The sequence below is a fragment of the Herpailurus yagouaroundi genome, unplaced genomic scaffold (genome assembly GCF_014898765.1).
Source record: "Herpailurus yagouaroundi ecotype Mexico unplaced genomic scaffold, PumYag 202, whole genome shotgun sequence".
NCBI classification, from domain to species: domain Eukaryota; kingdom Metazoa; phylum Chordata; class Mammalia; order Carnivora; family Felidae; genus Herpailurus; species Herpailurus yagouaroundi.
The window spans coordinates 7,399,846-7,416,347 of record NW_024412433.1 but is presented as its reverse complement, the minus strand read 5'-3'; the positions used below and the strand labels follow the sequence as shown (position 1 = coordinate 7,416,347).

The following is a 16,502-nucleotide window of genomic DNA, read 5'->3' as shown; positions in this document are numbered from 1 at the left end:
AATGCCTGGGGGAGCGAAGGCCTCCGGCCAGGTCATACTTAGTGCGTTTTTAAAAGCGCTTGGAATGTGTTTGTGCTCCGCGTTGAGGTTCTATTTAAAGGCTCTGTGGCCGGCACTGGGTGGCCAGAGCCTTGGGCCCTTCCTGAGGCTGGGCTGCTGTCCAGCGTCGGCCTCTGTGTGGAGGTCAGTGGAGGCTGGCACCTGGAGCCTCCCTGCCTCCTCTGTTTCCGTGACACCCTGATTTCCCAGTCCCTGGCTTGCAAGCACTGTTCTCTGGTGTTCACACCTGGTGGGTCTAGTTTGGGCAATCAAGGAAAGCTGAGTTGGGGCAAAAAAAAAAAAAAAAAGAAAAGCATTTGGAGTGGAGATGGAAACGCAATGGGTACTTGGTTTGTCAGTGCCCCTTTGCTTTATTTGGGAGTATGCTTTGGCTCCTTTGCTCCCATGTACCAGCAGTTCCCAACAGTCCAGCTGGACTGGGGGGTGCATGTTGGGGACCTCCTTCTTCAGTTTGCTTTGGGATGACTTGGGTTTCTTTTATTTATTCTATTTTTTTCTAGAACAATCTTTGAAAGGTTGAGTTTGTTTGTTGGCTACATAAGAGTCATAAAGGGAGTCCACATAGAGGGCCTTAGGAGGACAAGCAAGGTGGCATCCATGAGGAAGCAGGCTCTGGAAAAAGGTCAAGCTCAAGGGAAGGCACATGTGGTCCAGGGTCCCAAGAGAGCTGGCCAGTCCAGCCTGTGTGTGGTGCCAGACGGTGGTTCTCCAGAGCTGCGGTGTCAGTCAGAATTCTAGGTTGGGTTTTCTGTCACTTTCAACCAAAAGTGGCATAAACAAAAAAGGAGATTAATGGGCTCATAATTGGTGTCAGGTATGGCTGGACCTAGGCGCTCAGATGATACTATCAGTGCTTAGTTTCTCTTTTTCTTAAGCCAGCTTCCTCTCTGTGTTGTCCCCATTCTCAGGTGGCTTATCCCTGGTGGTGGCAGTCTGGCCACAGCAGCTCCAGTCCAGGGGGAAAGGGTAACCACAGCAAAGGCCTTATTGTCTCTCTCTCCCTTTAGCTTTGCTATTGTTTCTTACTGGCTCTCAACCAATTGCTGTGGCCAGGGGACTTGTTTGCTCTGATTGGCCAGGCCTGAGGCATGTGCTCCACCCCTGCAGGGAGGAGTACAGCCCTATCTCTAGCAGACTTGGCCTTGGGGAAGAATGGCTTTCACCGGCAAATCTGGAGGCTATTGCTGAGGAGGGAGGGTCAAATGCTGGTGGCTTGTGAATGACCTTCCTGGGTCATCCTGGACCCAGATCACTGGCACTTTGTTTACCTTCAGCCACAAGTGTCATGGCTGGATTGCATGACTCCTGTCGGCAGGGAGTGGGATCCGAGGCCCAAGCTGCTGCGGAGACGCCTTCCTGGGAACCATCCCTGTGTCCCAGAAGAGGAGAGAGGCAGAGCTGCTCGAGTCAGCTGAGCAGTACCTGGAGACCCCAGCACGGCAGGGGGAGCAGTGTCACCTTTGGATTCGGACAAGCATAGGGCTGACAGGGCCTGGGATCTGTGACCCTGAACAAGTTACATGATCCCTCTAAGCCTTGGTTTTCTTGCTGGTAAGATGGGCACAGCGCTGCCTTCCCCTGAGGGCCAGGTAGCACTGTGGCTACTGGGGCTGGGGCCACTGGGGGATGCTGTCTTTTTTTCCCCACTGTGTTTGGAAAGGCCCCCCCGGCACGTGATGTCAAGACTCAGTTATGCATCATGAGTGTGGGGAGGGTGGGGACACAGCCCACTTAGTCCAGGGTCATTAGCTGTGACTGTGACCGTGGGCAAGTTGCTTAACCACTTCTGGCCTTTCATCATAGAATGGAGGCAACTGTTCGTTTCAAGGGGTTTGGTGAGAACCCAGAGAGACCACTTTGGCTCCAGCCCTGTGTCACACCTTCAGGCTCCCCACCTCCTACAAAAACAGGGATTGCATGACCCCAAGGCTGGGCTTCCACAAACTCGCCATCCTCCCTCCTAGCTCATCGGTTTACCTTCAGGGTGCATCTGCCCAATTTCGCTTGTTGTCCCGACCCCACTAGGGTCAGCGGCCCCAGGTTGGGAGATTTGTTCCCTAGACACTTCTGACTCGGCTCGGCAAGTGACTCTAGGTGATGGACAAACCCCTCCTCTTGTGAAGGGGCCCTGCTGTGCCTTCGGTCACTAGGCTAGACCAATCGCCCTGCCACGCCTTGGGGGGCTTCCTGCCCTCCTGCCACCTCAAGCTCCCTCCAGATGGCCAGCTGGCTCCAGGACCTGCCTGAGCCCATCCGCCCAAGGGGCCTCCTGTCCCTGCTGCCTTTGCCCAGGCTGGGGCAGGCCGCCTCCACCCGGAAGGCTGCTGTGGGGCTGGCCATTCGGGGATTTGCCACCTGCCCCAGCCTGGCAGTGCTGCTGACCCTCTGCAGCCTGCTAAGGAGCTCCTTGGTCCCAGCTTTGCCCACAGCCCAGCCCTGATTCTCTGCTGGCCCGCTTTCATATTTTCTTCTTCCTGTTGTCCTGCGTGACTTAAAAAAGCAACAAATTTTATTTATTTATTTATTTTTTTTATAATTTTAAATTTTTTTTTCAACGTTTATTTATTTTTGGGACAGAGAGAGACAGAGCATGAACAGGGGAGGGGCAGAGAGAGAGGGAGACACAGAATCCGAAGCAGGCTCCAGGCTCTGAGCCATCAGCCCAGAGCCCGACGCGGGGCTCGAACTCACGGACCGCGAGATCGTGACCTGGCTGAAGTCGGACGCTTAACCGACTGCGCCACCCAGGCGCCCCAAAAAGCAACAAATTTTAAACCATGCATAGTTAGGTCCTCTTGAATACCTGACGGCTCACTCCTGCATTGACCCCTATCCTCAGCTGCCTTGGCCCTCACTGAGGGCCGGGCGAGGAAACCTCTTACTGGGGCCTCCCGGGCTCCTATGCTGCCTGGAGGAGCCCTGCACCTGCCGACCCCTGCCTGACTCTCCTCCCTGCCCTGCGACAGTGTCACCTGCCACAGCACCGGTCCAGCCAGCACTGATCAATACTGTGCTTCTGTCCCCAATTGAAGTGTGGCCTCTTCCAACCTTTTTCTTTTTCCTTTGCTTTTCTACACATAAATAAAAGCATAAGCATCTTATAAGCCCCCAAGAACAGGTCACACACCAACTTATTTCCTGTTGTCTGGCTTTCCACACCTGATGCACTGCCGAAGCAGGGTTGAGGCTGTAAAGAGCATGAGCGCGGAGCCAGGCTTCCTGGGTTCAGACCCAGACCCTACTTCTTGCTACCTGGAAGGCTACTTCGGGCAGGTTACTTAAAAGCGCCGTGCCTCAGTTTCCCTTTCTGTCAAGTGTGGATAGAACAGTACCTGCCTTGTGGGGTTATTGTGGGGATTAAATAAGCTAACGTATGTGACGCAGTTAGCTCAATGCGGGGCCCACGGTGAGGGCCCAGGAGATTTGCAACCCCTCATTTTCAGATGATCACATAGCTGTAGTTTTGGTGGATGTGCAGATTTTGGGTCCTCCTTTTTTTGCTCAGTAATTCAAAAGCAATGTCTGATCGATCCTTTGAAGTCGATTCCTCCCGCAGTTTGAGCTGCAGAGTGGCGACCTAGCTGCTTGGTGAGTAATTGGTCCCCCTGGGGCTCTGCCCTGACTTTCTGCCCTTCCAGGCTCTGTCGATGGGAGTCACTCGCTCCACTGCCGGAGGACGGGATTAGCGTCCTCCGGCTGCTGTAACAAAGTACCAAAAGCCGGTGGCTCAAAACAGCGTGAATGCATTCTCTTACCCTTCTGGAGGCTGGAACCGGAACTCAGGGTACCGGCAGGGCTGTGCGAGGCTACAGAAGCTTGAGGGAAGAAGAATGAATCCTTCCATGCCTCTTGTAGCTTCTGGTGGTCACCAGCGATCATTGGCATAACCTTGGTTTACAGACCCGTCACTCCAATCTCTGCCTTGTTCTATCACTGTCTGTGCAGAGCCCGATGTGGGGCTTGAACCCACGGACCATGAGTTCATTATCTGAGCGGAAGTCGGAGGCTTGATCAACTGAGCCACCCAAGTGCCTCAAGTATTCTTTTTTTTTTTTTTAATTTTTAAATGTTTATTTATTACTTCTTGAATTAAAAAAAAATTTTTTTAACATTTCTTTATTTTTGAGAGACAGAGGCAAAGCGAGACAGAGCACAAGTTGGGGAGGAGCAGGGAGAGAGGGAGACACAGAATCTGAAGCAGGCTTCAGGCTCTGAGCTGTCAGCACGGAGCCCCACGTGGGGTTCGAACTCATGAACCGCGAGATCATGACCTGAGCCGAAGTCTTATGCTCCACCGACTGAGCCGCCCAGGTGTTCTTGATGGTGTTCTCCTTGTATGTGTGTCCTCACATGGCCCCCTTGTAAGGACACCAGTCATTGGATTTAGGGCCTACCCTAATCTAGTACGACTTCATCTTAGTTTAATTTATTACATATGCGATGATCCTATTTCCAAACAGGATCACATTCTGAGGTTCTGGGTGGCCGTGAATTTGGCAGGGGGCACCCTTTTCAACCCGTTACCGCAAGTGAGCAGGGCTTCCCAGTCCTTGAGGCACCATGACCACCTTCTCCTTGCCTCCTGAGGGATTGGGGAGCCGGAGTAGGCAGGCCTGCCCAAGGAGGCCCTCGGATTTGGGGACGTCAGAGCCTTAACCAAAGCCTCCATATTCCTACCCTCAGCAGGAGGATCGATCTTCCCAAAGCCCAATCCTAATGGGAATGGAGCTGCTATCTAACTACAAAACACAGAACGGACAGCAGTACCCTCCACCCCTCCCTTCACCCCCACACCCCCAGTCGTCCCAGGAGTGCACTCACTTTCAGCAAAAATTTCAGTTTAATCAGAGTTGCCAGATCCAGATTCTGATGTCGCCTTAGTTCACTCAAAACCTGACTTGATGGGCATAAAGTACGCCTGTTCCTTTTGTTCTGAGCTAGAGAAATGCATGCAGGTACTGCCGAATGTGCTTTGATCTCTTAAGTTTGATTTTTCTATTTGGAAGTGTTGCTTAGGGATATCTTGCATTGTCAAGGTCTGGCGAAAGAACTGGATCCCTCCCCCGACCCAGCTGTGAGGATGTTGGGTTCTTGGGCTGGGGGTCACTTGTCTTTGTACCCCTGGGGCCTACCGCAAATGAGCCTGGCTGCCAAATGCTGTGTTGTAGGAGGAAGAGAATTTTCAAGTGAGTGTGGGAAGCCAGAGGCACCATCATCCTGGCCAGAGAAAGCTCCCTCTTCATTTCCAAGTGTGTTACTGGATAGCCTGAGCCAAGAGAACAGTGGCCTGATTTTAAACGAAGAGTGAGAAGGCCCAGAAGAAACTGACTCTGGGTTTGTGTCCAGGGCTGTAACAGAAGCTGGTCGAGGTCAAGGCCAGACGGGAAACTTTAATTACCCAGGGCTTATCCGGGGGCCTCTTTCAACAGGAGATACTGAGGGTGGCCACTTAAGGGTAGGACCCAAATGCAGCACCTCAGGGGCGCCTGGGTGGCTCAGTCGGTTAAGCGTCCGACTTCGGCTCAGGTTATGATCTCATGGTTCGTGGGTTCGAGCCCCACATCTGGGCTGACTGACAGCTCAGAGCCTGGAGCCTGCTTTAGATTCTGTGTCTCCTTCTTTCTCTGCCCCTCCTCTGCTCGCACTCTGTCTCTGTCTCTCTCAAAAATAAATAAACATTAACAAAAACAAAAACAAATGCAGCACCTCAAAATGTGGCTGCTGTGTTTTTGTAGCTATACTAAAAGTTTGTCTTTCATTCCCCCAAAGAAAGGGTGGAGAGAGGAGCATTTGGCTCTGGGAAAGTTGTCTTTTTATTGAGAATCCGAAATGGTGACGTTGTAGATGCCCCTCCAACGCCCACGTCACCACTAAGCCCAGAAAAGGCGAGGATGTTATGGGACTGTTCATTTCTTATGTTGCCCACCCTTATCCCATTTATTTTTCTCCTCCTTAGTCTCCTCCTTGAGGGAGGGAGAAAGAAAGGGTGTAGACTTAGAGGGCAGGCATTTGCAGTAGAGGTGCAGAGGGGGGAGGGTTGCTAGGGGGGAGGAGAGGCAGCGCACCCACTCTCAGGTGCATCTTCTGAGCGAATTGACTTTGAAGATGAGGAAGGTGCCTTAGAGAAAGGCGACGAGAGCTTCTGACTCCTGATTGGAGTTTCAGTCCACGGTGACCTGCCTTAGATTTGAAATTCCCACACCCGCACTGGATTTTGCACATTTGACCTTGCCGACCGTGGGTGGGGCAAGAGAACCCTGGGCTAGTCTGAATTCCTGGGGGGCGTTCAGCCAGAACTCAGGTTGGCTTCTGTTTCGGGACCCTGGTCTCTGGCAGAAAGACACCTTGACTTGGAACTCTTTCTTAGACCTGTTCAAGCACTGGTTGTTTCCATTTGCCAAATGAGGTGTGCTGACCACCACGGAGGGGAACTGGGAGGGGGCTCCCAGCTCCTGGCGGTCAGATCTTTGCAGGGAGTTTCTTCCTCTTCCTTGCTCCCCACTCTCCCCACCTCACTCCCTCTGAGAAGTCTCCTCCACCCTTGTTACAGAGCCTTCACATTTCATGAGAATCACATTTCATGATTCATTTCATGAATCCCTTGCAAGGTTAGTTAATAAGTGCCTGGTTTCAAAGCCGTGAGGTCTCAGGGGCTCTATTTATACTCTAGCCGGATCGTACCCATAGTCCAACTAGTAAATAGAAATAGAAATACCTCCTTTCAGGGCCGCCTGGGTGGCTCAGTCGGGTAAGCCTCCGACTCTTGATTTCAGCTCAGGTCATGATCTTGGGGTTCGTGGGATCGAGCCCTGCATCAGGCTCTGCGCTGAGATTCTCTTTCCCTCTCTCTCTCTCTCTCTCTCTCTCTGCCCCTCTTCCTTTCTCTCTCTCAAAATAAATAAATAAAAGGAAAGGGAAAAAAAAAAAAGGAATATCTCCTTCCTTTGAATTTGAGGAGGGTCCTCATGGTGTGGCTGAGCCAGTGGTCTCTAAAATGTGCTGATTCAGGGGCGCCTGGGTGGCTCAGTCAGTTAAGCGTCTGACTTCAGCTCAGGTCACGATCTCATGGTCCATGAGTTCGAGCCCCACGTCGGGCTCTGGGCTGATGGCTCAGAGCCTGGAGCCTGTTTCCGATTCTGTGTCTCCCTCTCTCTCTGCCCCTCCCCCGTTCATGCTCTGTCTCTCTCTGTCTCAAAAAAAAATAAATAAACATTAAAAAAAAAATTAAAATAAAATGTGCTGATTCAGTCGGGCCTTGGGAGCCACAGCCACCAGACCCGGCGAAGAGATGCTCCTTGGAGGAGCCCAGCACACCTTCCAGGCTTTGCACACGTTTGCTTTCAGTTTCCTGCTTCGTGAATATCTGCATCGTGTGCACCCTCGTGTGTCCACACATGTGACATGTGTGCTCACACTCACTCTCACCCTCACGCATTCAGTGCCTGTCCTCCTCCGCATCATATAGTCCTGCCTCTACAAGCCTCTTTCAGCTCCTGTGTCCCTTGAGTGTTAGTGATCGAAGGGCACTACTGGTCCTAAATCCTAGATGATCCTTGGAAGGCCCAGGTACAGGGACACCTGAGTTTTTGGAGCAAGGACCACACCATCCTGCAGGATGAAACTTGATCATAGTCAGTGCTCTGCCAGGACATAGATTTGTTGGTTCCAAGGCTGCGTGACCTTTTGTGACCCCTTCCCCAGTGTTCTTACCTCTGGGGTCCCACAGCCATCAATGTCTATACATTTGCTAACCATAATCTGCTGTGGTACCATAATGATGATGATGACGAGCCCTCTTATCTACTGTTTGTGAGCCACTCATTCATTCATTCATTCATTCAGCTAAGCACCTGCTGGGTGCTGGGATAGCACAGATTGAACCAGAGGAGCCACTGCCCTTGAGAAACTCAAACTCTTAACAGTGAGCTGGATTTTTTTTTTTTTTAAGTTTGTTTATTTTGAGAGAGAGAGAAAGAGCATGAGCAGGGGAGGGGCAGAGAGAGAGAGGGAGAGAGAGAATCCCAGGCAGGTTCCACACTGTCAGTGCAGAGCCCGACATGGAGCTCAAACTCACAAACGGTGAGGTGACATCACAATCTCAGCCGAAACCAAGAGTCAGATGCTCAACCGACTGAGCCACCCAGGCGCCCCAACAGTGAGCTGGATATAAATGATGCTGCTAGACAGGAAGACTGCAAGTCCTGGAAAGGCCAGCCACCACCTGTGTGCAAGACACTTCATGTGGCCTAGTGGCCCCCGTGAAGATGTGGGGAGCACTGTGACTTCAGGCTGCTGCATTCAGGGTAGGGGTCCTGGTCTTTATGGATGTAGTCAGGGAAGAGCAGCCAGCCAGGACTGGGAGGGGATCCAGGTCCTTGAGCGAGGGAAGCCCTGGGACTGAGGGTCCTCAAGGTGGAGGATGACAGCTGACCGCTTGAAGTGTGATGGGACCCACTTGACCATGGAGGCCACAAGGAAAAGAGTCTATAGCTTTGGTTCAGTATAAAGAAGAAAACTTTCTCATGGTTGGAGTAGTTGAGAAATGGAAAGAATTGTCTGGAAGGTGTTAAGCCTTTTCTCTGGGGTTTCACTGGAATGCGGGTTGCCCAATTCCTTGGGGTGAGAAGTTTGCGGCAGGGCTTAGGGAGGCTGGGGGATGGAGTATTGACCTTCAAGTTTCCTTTGAGCCCTATGGTGATAGCTGGAGCTTGTCCAGCCCAGCCCAGCCCATCCAGAGAGCACTAGCTGGAGAGAGGGGCAGAGGGGGAGAGAGAGAATTTCAAGCAGGGTCCACACTCAGCCTAGTGCCCTATGCAGGGCTCTAGCCCACAACCTTGGCTGGGATCATGACCTGAGCCTAAATCAAGAGTCTGGGGCTCAACCGACTGAGCCCCTCACACGCCCCCGGAGCTCTTTGCCTCAGGTCTTCGGAACCTCTGAAATCACATATCGGGTTGTGGGCACCCATTTGCTAAGGGCATCCACCTTCTCGCGGGGTTTAAGGCCCATCTCTCCACAGCTGAGATCCCCTGGTTTGGAGGGAACAGATTAGAATCTCACAGCTAAAAGAAAACTTAATCATTTTTGTTGTAAAATTATGATGTCCCTGTTCAATACCTCTTGGAAAATAGTAGAGCTATTTACGACTTGTGGAGAGTGGAAGCCGCAGGATCTTCTCTTCCAAGGGATGGCTGCCATCAGATTAGGTACCAGTTGCTGAACGTGAGTGTTGAGACTGTATATACCATTCTGCCTTGTATCAGTTGGGAGGCCCTTGGCTCAAGTCATGGAAAACCTTGCCCTGAACCCACCAGTGAAGAATCATCTCGTATAACAGGGTGTCCAGAGCATCCGGGTGGCCCTTGGGCACGGTTGGCGGTTGCTGTCGGAGACCCGAGTTCGGTCCTCCCCACCCCTCCAGTCTTTGTGTTGCCTTCATCTGGGGGCGGGTAGCAAGATGGTGAGTTCCCCAAGTCACATACAGCTGTGACAAAATCAGAGGCAGGAAAGAGCTAGAGTTCTTCTAAACAATGAGGAAATCTTGGGGCGCATGGGTGGCCCCATCGGTTGAGCATCTGAATTCAGCTCAGGTCATGATCTTGCGGTTCTAGAGTTCGAGCCCCACATCAGGCTTGCTGCTGTCAGTGTAGAGCCCACTTCAGATCCTCTGTCCCACACTCTCTCTCTCTCTCTCTCTCTCTCTCTGTATCTCTGCCCTTCCCCTGCTTATGCTCTCTCAAAAAATAAATAAAATATTAAAAAAAAATGAGAAGTCTTTCCCAGATGGATCCCCTAAGCCAGCCTCTGGCATCCCTTTGGCCAGCATTGGGTCAAGGGCCCACCCGGGCCAGTGACTGCCCTTTCCTAAGGGGCAGGAACCTGGCCAAATGGAGGTTTGTAAGGGAGAAAAGAAGGGGTGGAGCCCAACAGTGTTCCTTTTGGATCTTTTCCTGACCAGTGGACCATGGCTCTCTTGTGTCCATCTGTTTTTGTATATATAGGAGGGGCTTGGATTCTGGAGACCAGGCAGGGAGCAACCCATGACTGGGAGCTCTTAGATGCCTGAATGTGGAAGTCTTTCCTCTGGGACACTCACTGCCACCATTTTAATCAAGAGTCCCTTTGATTTCTTTCCCTCTTTCCTTCTTTCTTTCTTTCTTTCTTTCTTTCTTTCTTTCTTTCTTTCTTTCTTTCTTTTAAAAATTTTTTAATGTTTATTATTTTTTTTAATTTTTTTTAACGTTTATTTATTTTTGAGACAGAGAGAGACAGAGCATGAACGGGGGAGGGGCAGAGAGAGAGGGAGACACAGAATCGGAAACAGGCTCCAGGCTCTGAGCCATCAGCCCAGAGCCTGACGCGGGGCTCGAACTCACGGACCGCGAGATCATGACCTGAGCCGAAGTCGGACGCTTAACCGACTGAGCCACCCAGGCGCCCCATTAATGTTTATTTTTGACAGAGAGAGACAGAGACAGAACATGAGCAGAGGAGGGGCAGAGAGAGAGGGAGACACAGAATCCAAAGCAGGCTCCAGGCTCTTAGCTGTCAGCACAGAGCCCAACACGGGGCTTGACTCAAGAACTGTGAGATCATGACCTGAGCCGAAGTCGGACCCTTAACCGACTGAGCCATCCAGGCGCCCTGCCCTCCCCCACTTTGATTTTCTCTTTGCCTGTGGCTGTAGATCCCTGGCAGCTAAGAGTGTTGCGTATTTGGGGGTGGGGATGTGTCTGTGTCAACTGCCCTCTCTAAGCCAACTTTCCCTAAAGCTCCTACTTTGCCTCAAGTAATCCTTCCATTTTAACAAAGAGTTTGGCCGAACACCATCCATCTCAGCTCTGGGATGGGAGGGCCCAACTGGCTTCCTTGGGCAGATTTCACCAATTACACTCCTCCTCTGCTTTTTGTCTTTGACGATTGTTTGCTGATGCCTTCCTTTTCTCAAGCTCCCCCTCCTCAGACCTCCTTTCTCCTCTTTATCATCATGACTCTTGTATCTCTGATTTCCTCTCCTTTTAGAAGGGTCTACAGGTGGATACGCAGTGAGTGCATGGGACCAGTCGCCATCTTGGCTGGCAGTCACATGCGTTGATGTCTCTCATTCCTTTTAGTGTCTTCTAGTACTGTGTTGAGAGGGGCCCCTCTCTTGTAGGAGGGGTGGGTGGAAGGGTATCCAGGCCTGATTTTATTTTCTCTCAGTCTTAGCCTAACTGCCCCCCTGTGTTGTGGGATGAAAATAAAGTCTTTGGTTTTGGAGGTGAGCCAGTGCCAGCAGCAGCCTCCCTGTGCCGGTTCCTGGTTCCAGGCCAGGCGGAACCTTAGTGTAGGGGGACGGGCGGGGAGCAGTGGACTGTTCCCAGCCACACCGGGGTCTGATTCTGAAGTGAATGGTGTGAAGAGTGTGGCTGCCTCTGGGTGGACAAAGGCTTAACCTTCTGCAGGCTTGGATCAGATTGGAAGGAAGTAGGAGGACATTGTCTAAGACATTCAAACTGCGTCCCCAGGGCTGGCCCCTCTGCCCCTTCCTGGTGGGAACAGAGGACGGATTGAGGCTGCAGCTGACGCCAGCTCTGGGGTTAGACACCTCCGAGGGGGACCCCCAGGCCACCTGGCACTGCTCAGGGAACACTGATCGTGCCTGGGACGGCAGTCCTGGCATCAACCCTCTACTGACAAGGTCTGGCTGCTGACCGTCCTAGCTCTATGTCCATGGGGACCTGGCGAGCTCTGTCTTGTGTCTTGGCCTTGGAGAAGTGCTGTCCCCAGATCCAGCGCTGCCCTGCTTGGCCTCAGTGATAGGGTCTCTGTCCCCTCCCTAAATGCCTCCTCATGCTTTGCCCACCCCACCCTACAATGGTCAGCTTTACTGAGCCCTGGGCTCCCCCCCCTCCCCCAAAACACCTAGCAGTCACCACTTGTAGAGTACCTACTGCGTGCAGGCACTGCTGTTAGTATTTGTATCTCAAACACCATTTGGTGGGTTCTGTTGTCACCCCGTTTCACAGATGGGGACCCTGGGACAGAGAGAAGCTAGGTAGCTTGCCCAGGGTCACCCATCACGTAAGAGGTAGAACTGGAATTTGAACCCAGAAGGCCTGTACTCTTGTTCCTTGTGCCACTAGCCTCTCTCTCTTTTTTTTTTTTTTTATTAAAAAAAATTTTTTTAACATTTATTTATCTTTGAGAGACAGAGCACAAGTCGGGGAGGGGCAGAGAGAGAGGGAGACACAGAATCCGAAGCAGGCTCCAGGCCCTGAGCTGTCAGGTGGGGCCAGACATGGGGCTTGAACCCACGAACCGTGAAATCATGACCTGAGCCGAAGTCGGATGCCTAACCGACTGAGCCACCCAGGCACCCGTAGCCTCCCTCATTAATGTCATTATTGCCCCCATCTTCTCAGGCTCCAGATCTCAGCCATCCTTGGCATCACCCCTGCAGGTTGCCTGGGGCAGCTGGCCTCCCCTTATCCATCTTACATGTTGTGACCTCTTGCCAGAGCCCGGGTCTCATCACCTTGCATCCCTCTTCAGAATCCTCTGTGGGTTGGGGACAACATACAACATTCCATAGCTCCCCATTGCCCATGGGATAGGGTCCAGGCTCCTCATGATAACCTGTAAGGCCGGTCCCTGCCGGGTGTCTCATTCTGCTGTTACCAGTTGCACCGGCCTGGCCCTGCTCTTACTGGGCTGTTGCCCGTCCCCTCACCCCGACTCTCCATACTCTCCAGTTTCTAATGGATCGCACTTAGTATTGTTGATCCTTGTGACGTTCCCCTCCCTCCATAGGGTTTGTCCTGGGAACGCAGGCACAGGTCTTTATGCTTGAGTGGGACTAACTTCTTCTCCAATCCCCATGCCCACCCAAGGGCCAGGGTAGGGGTGACTTGACCCCTGTGGAGGGGCTGAGCTCTGCCTCTGGAGCTGCACTGTGGCCCCGGTGACTGCCTCTGGGGAGCTTCGCAGCTCACAGGCTGTCAGAGGAAAGGGGGGCCATCGTGCGGGCCATGCGTTTCCCTCTAGCGGTGCCACTGACCACACGCCATGCAGGCACAGGCCTGTAAGTGAGATGTGGACACAGGTAAATGTCCACCTTCTCAGGTTGTCCCCCATATCGTGTGACCGCTCGGCATGCAGTCAGAGCCTTAATTAGGTCCCTCTGGTTCCAGCCCCATATTTTTTCCACTATGGACCTGCAGGTCCCGTGGCCCCCAGCAGAACTGCTGGGTTTGAGGTGGTGCCGGCCCAGAGCGGGGGATGCGGGAAAAGGACTGGGGGGCAGTGAAGTAGTGGGACGGAGATGGAGACCGAGGGCCCAGAGGCTGCGGCCCCGGGTGCTTTTCCTTCCTGTTTGGAGGGACGGCCGAGTCCCTCCCACAGGCCACTTGAGTTGGGCCTGGGGCCCCTGGCCTCCCCTTCTTCGGGGCCTTCCCCTGCTCTTTGTCTCTCTGACTCCTGGGTTTGAGGGCTGAGGAGCAGTGGGGGCACTGCTAGGGCTGCCGCAATCCTGACTGAGTTGGTGTGGAACCTCGGGTTGTTTGGGGGAAGCCATCCGCTCCGATCCACAAGGCTCCTGGGAACCTCCTGGAGAGTTAGGTTTCCAGGGGGGGGCACCTCTGGCCTTGTTTCCTGGCCCCTCATGGCTTTTATAGGAAGTGTTGGGGAGGCACCCCATGCCGCACCTTCCCAGCAAAGGACTGACCTTGCTCAATTTGACATTCCTGGGGAGAAGAACCCAGGTAGCCTCCCCACCCCCATTGCCCTCGGGAGCACACAAATCTCCCAGAATGCCTTGTGGGAGCAGACTCCACTCCCTCCCTCTGGGACATCCCCGCACCTCTGGACTGGACTGGTGACAGTGGCTCCCTCCCTGGCCTCTGCACTTGTGCTCCCCTGTCGTTCCTGCTCCGCAGTCCCAGCCAGCCGCCTCCCTCCCCTCCAGCTCTGCCCAAGTTCCGGCCTTATCACCGCTCAACAGCCTCTTTGTACATCTGCCTGCCCGCCGGGACTGGTCTTTGTGCTTTGCTTCAGCTCTGGAGAGGCCCCAGGTAGACGGGAGCCAGGTGGTGAGTGAGCAGATGAATGGAATCAGGGCAAGCCAGGAACTGATTGGAAATCAAAGACTCTGGGCTCGAGCTTTAACTTAACTCCTCAGTCCCTGTGTCACTGTTGTACATTCCCCCCCCCCCCCTTCAGAGTCTGCTTCCTCTTACTTTGCACGCAGTTGTAACACACTTGGAGATCTGGTTTCCAGGCCTGCTCCCAGCCTGAGGCAAATTGGAGGGAAGGAAAGAGGGAGGGAAGAATGGAGGAAGGAAGTTTCTGTCCAGGGAGAGAGGGAGGAGCAGATGATTTGACAGCTAGGGAGGACCCTCTAAAGATAGGAAACCAGAAACTCAGAGACCTGGGCATCCGGACTATGGGGGAGAAACAACTGTCCTGTGACCTTGGGGTGTCCTGAGACTCATCTGGATAGGCACCGTTAGGGACATCCACAGAGAGCCAGGAGCATCCCTGGAAAGGCCATTGGCTTTGGGGACAGTCTGGCACAGTGCCCTTCTCTGACTTGGAAGTGCCTGGGCACCACAGGTGTTGTGAAAATGGAGGTTCTGATTCAGCAGGTCTGGGGCAGGGCCTGAGATTCTGCGTTTCTAACAATCCTGGGTGACCACGATGGCACTGATCTAGAGACCACACTCGGAGCAGCCGGTGCCTGCCTGTTTGAAAAGGCAGTGCCTGATTTCCATACAAGGCCTTTCGCTATAAAGAAAAGCAGGGGAGCCCCCGGGTGCTGGAGTGGATGCCACCCTCCCACACCAAGACATTTTCTGGGGCACTGCCATCCTCCCGAGAACCACCCCCTCCCCCGCCAGGGTCCCTGGGGAGTTTCTCATGGCTGAGCCTCAGACAGACAAAGCCTGCCTGGCTTCTTTCTTCCTAATGGCAGGGTTATTCTGGTGAGGTGAAAACCAAGAAAACCCAGGGGCTCTGCACGGTGGAAGCTGAGAGAGCAAGTGATTCACGGAACCAGGAGGGGCTGAGCACTGGATGGACACTGGACACCTAACCCTGCACCCTTGCCGCTGTCCCCTCATCCCATCCCTAGTGGACTTTGGTGGGGTTGAAGTTAGGGGTTACCGGGACCCTTTTGGCCAGGCCAGGGGCTTTCCCAGGTCACCGGCCCACGGCTGTGGGCATGCCGGTGAGGGATACCAGCCTGCCACACCCCACCCCACCCCACCCCAGCATGTAGTGCCGGCCCCAGTCAGTAAAGAGCCTTTCCGAGTGACCCCTGGCAAGAGACCTGACCCTCTCACACAGGCTGGGCTGGGCTGCCACTGAGCACCGGCTTCACGGAGAGTCTGAATAAGGGACCTCGGCAGGCTGTGGATTCGGGTTTCCCCCAGAATGCTAAAGATGGCGACAGCTGTTCGAGGTCCGTTTGAGAGTGGGCAGCTCTTCAGAGCAGGTGCCCTGGAAGCTGTCTTCCTCTTCATGGCTGCAGACAGGTACTACTTTTAAAAATAGCTCCCTCTCCTTGGCTGCTTACTGGGTGCCAGGGGCTGAGTGCAGGCCTGTTATCTCCCTGCAGGGCACTCAGTCTGCAGAGGGCTCACCAGCCTGAGTGTCTCCCAAGCCAGTGGCAGCACTGGGTGTCAAGGCCGGCCTGTGTCTCCAGGGCTGTCTCCAGTGCTGATGGGACCAGAGTCTCTCCCGGGCAGATCCCGGAGAGTATAAAGATGACCGGGACTGAGGGCCTTTTAAAGCAAAAACCATGGGAAAAGTTCCGACCGGGGGGGCCGCCCCCCCGGCGCCCGCGGCTAGAAGGAAATCCCAGGAAGCGAACAAGCATCAGGGTCTTGAGTTGATGGGTGGTTTCTCTTTGATATCCTGGGTTGCCTTCAATAAGAAAAATAGGGGTTAAAATTTAAATTCTTGAAAAGAAACTGGTACAAGGAGCTAAGATGTTGGTAGGGGAGGAGCTGAGGGCTTCAGGGGACTCCCAACAAGCCTGCCAAGCATTTGAAAGACAGAAACTGTGGAGAGGAGAGGGAATATTTCCATGGTTTGAAATAGGGGGAGGGGAATGCAGGTTTAGGCTGGGCTTGCAGGGAGAAAGAAAGCCCCAGATGGGCCTGGGGCTAGGGCTCCACGCTTTCCCCTGAAGCCTGGTCCCACACCCCCAGCCTGGGAAAGGCCTTCTGTCCCTGGTGGCAGGGGTTGGGGGCGTGGGGGTGTCTTAGTGGGTGGCCCTGCCAGCTGTTTTGTGCAGGTGGGCCTGACCTGGGTAGGTGCTGTTCCCTTTCCACGGGGCTGGATTCCAAATCAAAAAGAAGGTGATAGCATTTTCACGGGGGGGGGGGGGGGGGGGGGGGGCTGGGGGGGAAATGGGGTTTGCAAAAACCAAAAAAAAAAAAAAAAGGCAAGCACATTGACCC

General features: G+C 53.4%; 1 protein-coding gene across 1 annotated transcript in view; it reads left to right on the top strand.

Moving 5' to 3' along the window:
* EFHD1 (EF-hand domain family member D1) overlaps positions 1-16,502 on the top strand; it is a 42,845-nt gene that overhangs the window by 1,250 nt on the left and 25,093 nt on the right. The window lies entirely within an intron of this gene.